The sequence below is a fragment of the Leptodactylus fuscus genome, chromosome 10 (genome assembly GCF_031893055.1).
Source record: "Leptodactylus fuscus isolate aLepFus1 chromosome 10, aLepFus1.hap2, whole genome shotgun sequence".
In the NCBI taxonomy this organism is placed as follows: domain Eukaryota; kingdom Metazoa; phylum Chordata; class Amphibia; order Anura; family Leptodactylidae; genus Leptodactylus; species Leptodactylus fuscus.
This window is the reverse complement of record NC_134274.1, coordinates 53,781,343-53,793,753: the sequence shown is the minus strand read 5'-3', so window position 1 is coordinate 53,793,753 and position 12,411 is coordinate 53,781,343.

Here is a 12,411-nt window from a genome sequence, read left to right as displayed (position 1 = left end):
TGGAGGGAGAGAGAAGAGAGATGTGAGGCATAGAGGGAGAGAGGAGAGAGACTAGAGGCCTGGAGGGAGAGAGAAGAGAGAAGTGAGGCATAGAGGGAGAGAGGAGAGAGATGTGAGGCCTGGAGGGAGTGAGGAGAGATGTGAGACCTGGAGGGAGAGAGGAGAGAGATGTGAGGCCTGAAGGGAGAGAGGAGAGAGATGTGAGGCCTGGAGGGAGAGAGTAGAGAAATGTGAGGCCTGGAGGGAGAAAGGAGAGAGATGTGAGGCCTGGAGGGAGAGAGGAGAGAGATGTGAGGCCTGGAGGGAGAGAGGAGAGAGATATGAGGCCTGGAGGGAGAGAGGAGTGAGGGCAGGAGGGATAGAGGAGAGAGATGTGAGGCCTGAAGGGAGAGAGACGTGAGGCCTGGAAGGAGAGAGGAGAGAGATGTGAGGCCGGGAGGGAGTGAGGAGATAGAAGTGAGGCCTGGAGGGAGAGAGGAGAGAGATGTGAGGCCTGGAGGGAGAGAGGAGAGAGATATGAGGCCAGGAGGGAGAGAGGAGAGAGATGTGAGGCCAGGAGAGAGGAGATGTGAGGCCTGGAGGGAGAGAGGAGAGAGATGTGAGACCAGGAGAGAGGAGAGAGATGTGAGGCCTGGAGGGAGAGCGGAGAGAGATGTGAGGCCTGCAGAGAGAGATGAGAGAGATGTGAGGCCTGGAGGGAGAGAGGAGAGAGATGAGAGGCCGGGCGGGAGAGAGGAGAGAGATGTGAGGTCAGGAGAGAGGAGAGAGATGTGAGGCCTGGAGGGAGAGAGGAGAGAGATGTGAGACCAGGAGAGAGGAGAGAGATGTGAGGCCTGGAGGGAGAGAGGAGAGAGATGTGAGGCCTGCAGAGAGAGAGAGGAGAGAGATGTGAGGCCTGGAGGGAGAGAGGAGAGAGATGTGAGGCCTGGAGGGAGAGAGGAGAGAGATGTGAGGCCTGGAGGGAGAGAGATGTGAGGCCTGGAGGGAGAGAGGAGAGAGATGTGAGGCCTGGAGGGAGAGAGATGTGAGGCCTGGAGGGAGAGAGGAGAGAGATGTGAGGCCTGGAGGGAGAGAGGAGACATGTGAGGCCTGGAGGGAGAGAGGAGAGAGATGTGAGGCCAGGAGGGAGTGAGGAGATAGAAGTGAGGCCTGGAGGGAGAGAGGAGAGAGATGTGAGGCCTGGAGGGAGAGAGGAGAGAGATGTGAGGCCAGGAGGGAGAGAGTAGAGAGATGTGAGGCCAGGAGAGAGGAGAGAGATGTGAGGCCTGGAGGGAGAGAGGAGAGAGATGTGAGACCAGGAGAGAGGAGAGAGATGTGAGGCCTGGAGGGAGAGAGGAGAGAGATGTGAGGCCTGCAGAGAGAGAGGAGGGAGATGTGAGGCCTGGAGGGAGAGAGGAGAGAGATGAGAGGCCGGGCGGGAGAGAGGAGAGAGATGTGAGGCCAGGAGAGAGGAGAGAGATGTGAGGCCTGGAGGGAGAGAGGAGAGAGATGTGAGACCAGGAGAGAGGAGAGAGATGTGAGGCCTGGAGGGAGAGAGGAGAGAGATGTGAGGCCTGCAGAGAGAGAGGAGGGAGATGTGAGGCCTGGAGGGAGAGAGGAGAGAGATGAGAGGCCGGGCGGGAGAGAGGAGAGAGATGTGAGGCCAGGAGAGAGGAGAGAGATGTGAGGCCTGGAGGGAGAGAGGAGAGAGATGTGAGACCAGGAGAGAGGAGAGAGATGTGAGGCCTGGAGGGAGAGAGGAGAGAGATGTGAGGCCTGCAGAGAGAGAGGAGAGAGATGTGAGGCCTGGAGGGAGAGAGGAGAGAGATGTGAGGCCTGGAGGGAGAGAGGAGAGAGATGTGAGGCCTGGAGGGAGAGAGATGTGAGGCCTGGAGGGAGAGAGGAGAGAGATGTGAGGCCTGGAGGGAGAGAGATGTGAGGCCTGGAGGGAGAGAGATGTGAGGCCTGGAGGGAGAGAGGAGACATGTGAGGCCTGGAGGGAGAGAGATGTGAGGCCTGGAGGGAGAGAGATGTGAGGCCTGGAGGGAGAGAGATGTGAGGCCTGGAGGGAGAGAGGAGAGAGATGTGAGGCCTAGAGGGAGAGAGGAGAGATGTGAGGCCTGGAGGGAGAGAGGAGAGAGATGAGAGGCCTGGAGGGAGAGAGGAGAGAGATGTGAGGCCTGGAGGGAGAGAGGAGAGAGATGTGAGGCCTGGAGGGAGAGAGGAGAGAGATGTGAGACCTGGAGGGAGAGAGGAGAGAGATGTGAGGCCTGGAGGGAGAGAGGAGTGAGGCCTGGAGGGAGAGAAGAGAGAGATGTGAGGCCTGGAGGGAGAGAGGAGAGAGATGTGAGGCCTGCAGAGAGAGAGGAGAGAGATGTGAGGCCTGGAGGGAGAGAGGAGAGAGATGAGAGGCCTGGCGGGAGAGAGGAGAGAGATGTGAGGCCTGGAGGGAGAGAGGAGAGAGATGTGAGGCCTGGAGGGAGAGAGGAGAGAGATGTGAGGCCTGGAGGGAGAGAGATGTGAGGCCTGGAGGGAGAGAGGAGAGAGATGTGAGGCCTGGAGGGAGAGAGATGTGAGGCCTGGAGGGAGAGAGATGTGAGGCCTGGAGGGAGAGAGGAGACATGTGAGGCCTGGAGGGAGAGAGATGTGAGGCCTGGAGGGAGAGAGCAGAGATGTGAGGCCTGGAGGGAGAGAGATGTGAGGCCTGGAGGGAGAGAGGAGAGAGATGTGAGTCCTGGAGGGAGAGAGATGTGAGGCCTGGAGGGATAGAAGAGGGAGGACAGAGGTGCAGAGAGGTGTGTGGTAAGGGAGGCAGAGGCAGGAGGTGTGACGGGTAGAAGAGAGAAAGCTGGAGGGGTAGGATAGATAGAAAGATGAAAGGTATGGAGGAGTAGAGAGGTAGGGAGTGGTTGAGGTAACAGAGAGATGAAAGTCGCAGAGATGGAGGGGTAGAGGAAAGAGAAACAAAGCATAAATAACAGAGAGACATAGATAAGAGGCATGAGGAGCCCAGAGACAGAGAGAGGGAAGAAGGGTTAGAAGTAGGAGGTGGCGAATAGAGAAGGGAGGCAGAAGGCAAAAGATTCAGAGAAGGAAATAGGAAATTGGTGCAAATCGGTAGAGGAGAAAGGGGTGAAGTTCGGCAGGGTAGCTCAGAGAGGCACAAGACGAGGAATAGGTGGAGGAGAGAGGAGCAAGTGCAGAGGGGTAATGTAGTGAAAATAGAGGTGTGAGGTGAAGAGAGGTAGAGGAGAGAGATGCAGAGTTGTAGAGAAGGGAGGCTCAGGGGAGGAGAGGCATGAGGTGCGGCGATGTAGAGAAGAGAGGCACAGAGGGGTAGAGGAGGTAGGGATAGTTTAAGGAGACCTATCTAATACTATAATACCTATAGGTATCTATGTAAACAGTCTATTTATAGACGCTTGTACTAAATATAGATAGATAGATAGATAGATAGAGTTGTAAATCCAATTATTGTAAGCTGTGTACTGCATGTACATATATCTGTAGTTACATACTTGTCACTTAAGCATTATATACTATATACTGTAAGTATAAGTTGTGTATTGTGTATATTTAAATATATATTTAATTACATAGAATACATATATCTGTAATCCATTATAGTACATTGTTATCATTAGTATCCTATAGTAGAATACTAGGAGGAGAGTAGTGGTAGGGGGTTAGTGTAGGAGGAGAGAAGGGTTCTGCGGAGGAGGAGGTTGGAGGAGGGAAGGCAAAGGAGAAGAGGGGAGGTAAACAGAGAGCTGAGGTAGTAGGTTGTGTAATATATCCTCTATCCTATGGATAGAAGATAAATACTGTAGTATATCCCATTTAATATGATAATACTTATAGGAATCTATGTAAACAATATAGGTAAAGGTGTGTGTGCTAATTATATATGACGTGTCTTTATCTATTTTACTTATTTGTATATACAATTTGTGCAGATGTCTGTATTTTATATATGTTTTGTCCAGTGTGTGTGTGTGTGTGTGTGTATATGTGTATATCTATAAATTAATATGTACACTTATTAGGATGTATACATACACACTTCGGGTACATTACATAAGTGGATACTACTTACTGACTATTACAAAGGTCGCACTACATGATGGCTGAATGAGCTCAGTACAGATTTTTTCACAATACCTTGTAGTGCTTTCTTTCATTTTGCCATTTGTCCATATACAGTATGTGTAAGGTGTGTATTGCATGTATATATTTCTCTGATTATATACTGTATATATACCTGTTTTAAGTTGTACCACTTATGTAATGTATCTCTATATACAGTAAGTGTAAGGTGTATATTTAAACAAATTGAATAGATAGACAGATGTTATATTACATTACTATTACTAGTATCCTATCATATATTACTATGTTTTAGCCATAGAGATGTTAGAACAGAAATTCTGCATGACATGTTTGATCCCATCAACCACTTAGTGGCCTTATTACGATGGTTCCCTATACTAACACTTTACATATAGGGCAGGAGATCACCTTCTTATAGACTCACTGTCACAGGACAGTTTATAAAAACTTGATCTCTGGGGTGTATAGAGGGTGGGGGTCAGTATTTATTCTAGAAGTAAAGTCTTAGTGTAGGGACCCATCTGAATGAGGTCGCCGTGACGTGGCAGATGGGCTCGCACAATTTACTAAATTGTGTGCCAAGAACCTCACGTTTATAACTGTAGTCAGTGATACATGAAAGTGTAGTCTAAGAATTATATCATTACAAGCTCCGCACCAGAAGTATCAGCTCACTTGCCAAAACTGGGTCTAGTCTGTGTATCTAGAACTGGGTCTAGTCTGTGTATATAGAAATGGGTCTAGTCTGTGCTTCTACAACTAGGCTCTGCTTCCTCTACAAACTATCCTGGTTCCATCAGTCCTCATCTAATCAACCTACTATTTTACTTTCCATCCATTAAAATGTAACATTTTCTTTATCTTTATTAAACTATCATATAGGAAATGTTTCTGTAGCTGTTTTCTCGTATACTTTAGGTTTGGCTTCTTATTAGTAAAAAAAAAAAAAAAAATCAGGGTGACAGCACCTATCAGATGATGTATCGTATTGATCTTTTTGGATCTGTGCCCCAGGTGAAGAGCTATCGGTGCCGGTACCGTAGCTCTTCACTGTCAGAAGGACGTTTCTGACAGTCACTCAGGAATGCCCTTCCTCCCAGTAGTGCCTATAGCTCTGTACTGTGAGACTGGGGAGGAACGCCCCCCGCCCCTCCTGATAGTTCATAGACGAGTTCCTCACTGCTCAGCATTATCGCTAGGCGGTAAGCAACGCCCTCTTCCTAGTTACGCCACTGTGTAGCAGGTACAATATTTAAACATTTGTGGCCCCACTTTGTCTAAAACTGGCCCTGGTCTGATATCAGTTATCCATTGTAGATTTGCCCCAAAAGTCTTGTAAAAGTTATAGCCTAACCCTACGCTCCGCATGTTCATTGCAATGTGTGTATGCATACCTCCCAACTTTTGAAGAACCGAAAGAGGGACAAAATGTGTGGCGCGCGCGTGGCAATTTTAGCCCCACCCACTTTTTTGTTGACTCCGCCCACTCGTTAATGTTTCATGTGCCCGCACACAGTATAATCCTCCTACAGTCACCCGTAAATTATATGTCCCCCTTCTATCTCTCCCCCAGTTTCATATACACCCTTCATCTGCCCCCAGTTTCTTGTCCCCCTTCCATCTCTGCCCCCAGATTCATGTCCCCCCATCTCTGCCCCCAGATTCATGTCCCCTCCATCTCTGCCCCTAGATTCATGTCCCCTCCATCTCTGCCCCCAGTTTCATGTCCCCTCCATCTCTGCCCCCAGATTCATGTCCCCCCTCCATCTCTGCCCCAGGATTCATGTCCCCCCTCCATCTCTGCCCCCAGATTCATGTCCCCCCTCCATCTCTGCCCCCAGATTCATGTCCCCCCTCCATCTCTGCCCCCAGATTCATGTCTCCACATCTCTTCCCCCAGATTCATGTCCTCTTCATCTCTGCCCCCAGATTCATGTCCCCACATCTCTGCCCCCAGATTCATGTCCCCTCCATTTCTGTCCCCAGATTCATGTCCCCTCCATCTCTGCCCCCAGATTCATGTCCCCACATCTCTGCCCCCAGTGTCATGCCGTCCTCTCCATCTCTGCCCCCAGTGTCATGCCGTCCTCTCCATCTGCCCCCAGTTTCACGTTCCACCTCCACATTACACTTTCTCCTCCGCTCCCTCGCAGCTCTCTGCGCACCTCTCTCGCTGACACATATGCGGCTGAAGCAAGGAGCTGACACAGGTCATCTCCTCGCTTCGCCACTGCACGCCTCTCTCGCTGACACATATGCGACTGAAGCGGGGAGCTGACCTGTGTCAGCTCCTCGCTTCGCCACTGCCGCCGGCTACTGGCTTGTAGACAGAGATGGAGAGGACGGCATGACACAGGGTGCAGAGATGGAGAGGATGGCATGACACTGGGGGCAGAGATGGAGAGGACGGCATGACACTGGGGCAGAGATGGAGAGGACGGCATGACACTGGGGGCAGAGATGGAGAGGACGGCATGACACTGGGGGCAGAGATGGAGAGGACGGCATGACACTGGGGGCAGAGATGTGGGGACATGAATCCGGGGGCAGAGATGGGGGACATGAATCTGGGGGCAGAGATGGAGGGACATGAATCTGGGGGCAGAGATGGAGGGGACATGAATCTGGGGGCAAAGATGGAGGGGACATGAATCTGGGGGCAGAGATGGAGGGACATGAATCTGAGGTCAGTGATGGGGGGACATGAATCTGGAGGTAGATATGGGGGGACATGAATCTGGAGGCAGAGATGGGGGACATGAATCTGGGGGCAGAGATGGAGGGGACATGAAACTGGGGGCAGAGATGGAGGGGACATGAAACTGGGGGCAGAGATGGAGGGGACATGAATCTGGAGGCAGAGATGGAAGGGGGACATGAAACTGGGGGCAGATGAAGGGAGTATGTGAAACTGGGGGAGAGATAGAGGGGGGACATATAATTTACGGGTGACTGTAGGAGAATTATACTGTGTGCGGACACATTAAAAAAAATTTTATTTTTTTTTTATATACTTTATTTTGAACAAGGTTTTTCCATTTTCCATACAAAAACAGTAATAACAATGAAGAAACATTACAGAGTCATAAAGTTGCGAAATAATACAGTCAATATATAAGATAAGTAGAGCAGGAGTATAAGAAGTTAATAACATAGAAAGGTATTAACGTATTAAGGCAAAGTGAGGTATGCAGTATTTTACATCTTAGACAACGGCTGTTGTTAATCGGGGTAGATTGGCTTAGATATAGGGGGAGAGTGGTATGTGTGTGGGGGGGGGGGGGCGAGAAGGAGTGTGGAGAAAAAAGGCGAGGGGAGAGAGAAGAGATAGGTGTAAGGCAGAAAGAAGGTCAGTCGGCCAGTATCAGCTGTCGTAGGTAGCGACGACTTTCAACAGAGGAGATCCATGGGGACCACAATTTAATATATCGATCATGCGTTCTGTTTGTCCAGCTCACAATTTCCTCAAACTTAGAAATTTGGAACACTTTTTCTAGCCAGAGTTTGATCGGGGGTGGGTGTTGTTGTAACCAAAAAAGAGGGATGAGTGTTTTTGCTGCCTCCAATAGGATTGTTGGTAAGTTCTTTGAAGAGGGAGTGAGCTCATTCTGCGGTAGGGATAAAAGGACTAGTTCCGGGGTAAGGGGTGGGCAAGACCCAACGATGAGTGCAATGTGTGATTCTACTAGTTCCCAGAATGGTCGTATTTTATCACAGGACACATGAAAAATTAACGAGTGGCGGAGTCAACACAAAAGTGGGCAGGGCTAAATTTGCCCGCACATTTTTTCCCTCTTTCGCTTCTTCAAAAGTTGGGAGGTATGTAAATAGATTAACTCTAGAGGCAGATATGGTATGTCTAGGAGCCTCATTGAAACCCCTGCATCTCCAGCACTGCTCTGATGGTCCCCATATATCGTATAGCAATGATGTCACATACATCATTCTCATACCTACCAACTTTTGAAGACCAGAAAGAGGGACAAAATGTGTGGCGGCAAAGCGCCTTGTGGCAAATGTAGCTCCTCCCAATTTTATGTTGACTCCACCCATTCATTTTTCATGTGCCCCACACATTATAATCCTCCTACAGTCACCCGTACATTATATGTCCCCACATTATAAGGTTCCCTTCCAACTGCCCCACAGTATTAAGACCCTCTCCTGGTGCCCCAATTTAAACTCGGGTAGCTAGAAGGAGACACTAAACCGTAGAGGTAGCTGGATGGTGACATTAAGCTAGGGGCAACTAGAGGCAGACAGGTCCCCCTACAGCTACTCCCACGGTTTAATGCCCCCTCCAGTGGGCTCCAGTTTAATGTCCCCCAGGTTAAGTGCCCCCCTTCATCTACCCCCCGTTTAATCTCTCCCCACAATTTCTCCCCCACTTTCATATCCCCCTCTATCTGCCCCCAGTTTCATGTTTCCCTTCCATCTGTGGCCCTAGATTCATGTCCCCCCTCCATCTCTGCCCCCAGTATAACGTTCCCCTTCCATCTCTGTCCCTAGGTTACTGAGAGACAGACAGACAGAGACACAGACACACACACAGGCAGACAGACAAACACTCTCCACCCTGCATCTCACATTCCCCTCTCAGTACCTTTTGACAGCACATCTCTCCATCTTCCGGCCGGCACAGTAAGACACGCCTCCCTAATCACGTGACATCTGACATCACACAGGTCCTTCAGATTACAATAGTACAAGCTTTCCCTCGATCACCCAATACACTTTTATCGCTGTTATAAGAGTGGGGGGTTATCAGAGGAAAGTTTGTTAAGTAAAACACTAAAGGGACATAGCGGGACATGCAGGGAGCTGCACGGAACTACGGGACAGGAGTATAAAAGCAGGACATTCCCGCTAAATGTGGGACGGTTGGGAACTATGCTACTATATACAGATCTGTGTGTGGGGCTGATGTCTTGTTCTCTCTTCTCCAGGGAGAAGACTTGGAGTTGTATCCTTATAGATCTCACTTCATCTAGTGTGGAACTACAAGTCGCAGCATGCCCTAAGCCAGTGTTCATACCTCTAGTGAAAGGAGAGGCGCACAATGCCAAATAGAAGGTGCTGTTGCCTAGCAACAAGCACCCTGACTAATAAGTTATCAAACCGGATTTCCCTAGTGGTGAGGTCAGGTAGTCACCCCCTATATTGTAGGAGATCAGAGGATGGTCCTGCCCTGAGAATACTACATGGATCAGAAAGTTACAGAACCTTACTGTGAGAGGGGGAGTTGCTTACCGCCCAGCGATGACAGTACAGCGCTATAGACGCTGCTGTGAGGAAGGGCGTTCCTGACTTACTGTCAGAAACACCCTTCTGACAGTGAAGAGCTACAGTACCGGCACCGATAGCTCTTCACCGGGGGCACAGAACGTGAAAGCCAATAGTGTGCTGAATTCATCACACTGTCTGCTTTCTAGTGGTGTATTACACTGCATTTGCCCCAGGTGGTGAAAGGTCCTCTGTAACCCCTTGTATGCTGAGATCAAACATAATTGCTGCATCTAATGGGTTGCGCGATCGTCCTTTCCCCCCTCCCCCCGACACCCCCATGGCAAAATCAGGGGGTGCCAGTATCTGTATTATGCAGTCTGGGGTCAGTGACCCCAGGCTGCTACATGTCCCCTTGTTACCTGGTGATCCTGCCAGGACCTTCCTGTATACACTGCCAGACACATGTATATGTGGTAGGCAGAAAAAAAATGAATTTCAATGATAGGATCCCTTTAAATTAAGGTGAGCCTGACCTATCTAATGGTGCTGCTGGTTCAATATGCTTCTACCTGGTGACAGACTCTTAACCGGTTAAAGGGGTTGTCCCATCACAAGGATCCTATCTATACTTCTTGTTAATGTGGATGTAAGACTTTTCCTAAATACACTGCTTCAGCAAAACTGCTTTGTTTGTCCACTATCTTACTTTATTCAATTCTTTGTAGACACAGCCCTTGACTTATCTGGTCAAAAGTCAAGTGATGTGTCTGCCTGCTCTCAGGGGGGAGGGAGGAGGGGCTAAGTGCATGGGAGCGAGCCTGGAGGGGTAGTTTACACTTTGGGGGAAGGGGCCGCCAATACAGACCCGGCATCCGCTGTAATAAAGAGGCGGATGCTGGGGAGTGTAGACGCCGGCACAGGTGCCTGTGACATCGCTACGCTCCTGCCCTGCATGAAGCCGATGCTGCTATTCCGGAGGGGGGGTGGGGCGGAGGAGCGGACCACCCCCCTGTACCGGCGTCTAACACTCCCCGGCATCCGCCTCTCTATTACAGCGGATACCGGGTCTGTATTGCATTGTGAAGGCTGTACGTCTGATGCCTAGCTGCATCAGGAGCGCACACACAGGGCCAGCGGCATAGAAGCGACATCTTCTTGCCGCTGGCTTTGCATATGTAACCCCGCCCACCAATGACGCAACAAAGCAGGAAGAAAGAAGATTTTACAGCAGCGAAGTTCAGTATGCGACGTGGGAATACCCCTTCAGGGACCAGGCCTTTTTTTTTTCAAAACTGACATGTGTCACTTTAAATGGCAATAACTTTGAGACGCTTTAACTTACACAAGTGATTTTGAGATTGTTTTCTCGTAACACATTATACTTCATGTTAGTGGTAAACACTAATCAATATTTTTGTATTTATTTATTTAAAAAAAAACTAGCAAATTTGATGGAAATTTGGAAAAAAAATTGCAATTTTCAAAATGTGAAATTCTCTGCTTTTTAGGCAGATAGTCATACCATCCAAATACATGAATAAATATTATCTCCCATATCTCTGCTTTATATCAGCATCATCTTTTGATTGTCTTTTAATTTATTTTTGATGTTAGAAGGCTTACAAGTGTAACAGCGATTTTCTGGATTTACAAGAAAATTCCCCAAACCAATTTTTTAGGGACCGCTTCAGTTCTGTAAGGAATTATAAAGGCCTATATAATAGAAACCCCCCATAAATCACCCCATTTTCAAAACTACACCCCTCAAATTATTCAAAACAGCATTTGGGATGTTTGTTAACCCTTTAAGCATTTCATAAGAATAAAAATAATATGGAGGTGAAATTTAGACTTTTCATTTTTTTTCCACCAATACATTCATTTAGCCCTAAAATTAACACATTCACAAAGGGTTAAAGGAGAAAATGCATCTCAGATTTTGTTATGCAATTTCTCCCGTGCACAGAAATACCCCACATGTGGGTGTAAACTGATTTTTGGGTACACAGCAGCGCATGGAAGGGAAGGAGCGACACTGGGTGTTTGAACAGCAGATTTTGCTAGAATAGCTTTAATGCACCATGCCTCATTTGCAGTGCCCTTAGAGTACCAAAACAATGGAAACCCCCAAAAGTGACCCCATTTTAGAATCTACACCCTTCACAGAATTCATCAAGGGGTATAGTGAGCATTTTGACCCTACAGTTGTTTCACAGATTTTACGAACATTGGGATGTGTAAATGAAAAATTACTAAAATGTCACTTTATCCCCAAAGTTTTCATTTTCACAAGGGGTTAAAGGAGTAAACCCCCCCCCCAGTTTGTTAAACAATTTCTCCTGAACACGGCAATACCCCATATGTGGCCATAGTATGCTGTATGGGTACATGGCGGGGCTCAAAATGGAAGGAGCGCTATTTGGCTTTTGGATGGCAGATTTTGCTAGAATAATTTTTAGGTCCCATGTCGCATTTGCAGAGCCCCTAGAGTACCAATACAGTGGAAGCCCCCCTAAAAGTGACCCCATTTTCGAAACTACACCCCTCATAGAATTTATCTAGGGGTTTGGTGAGTATTTGTAAGGTGATATGGCGAAAAATCATTACTTCCGGCGGGTTTTTTCCGGGGTTTTTTTTTTTTTTTCAGATGTTCACCGTATACATTGAATATTAATTCAGTTTTATTGTACAGGTTGTTACGGATGCGGCGATACCAAATATGCATTGTTTTTATTTATTTTTAGTGTTTTTTTTTTTTATACAATTCATTTTGTATAGAAAAAAAAAAAGTGATTTTTGGTCTTTATAACTTTATTACTTTTTTCATACACTTTATTTTATTTTTTCATGTGTCCCTTTAGGACACTTGAATCAGTTGATGCTTTGATGAAAGCATCAACTGATTTTTGCATTGTAGCTTGCAGGACACAGCATTCAGTGTCCTGCAAGCTACAGAGGAAGTGAGCTGCATCGCTCACTTCCTCCATCGGCCGGCAGGATCAACCAGGTATGTGGGGGCTCCAGTAGCCTGGGGTAACTGGCCAGACCCCAGGCTACCTTTTACTGATATCGACACCCCCGATCTCGCCACGGAGG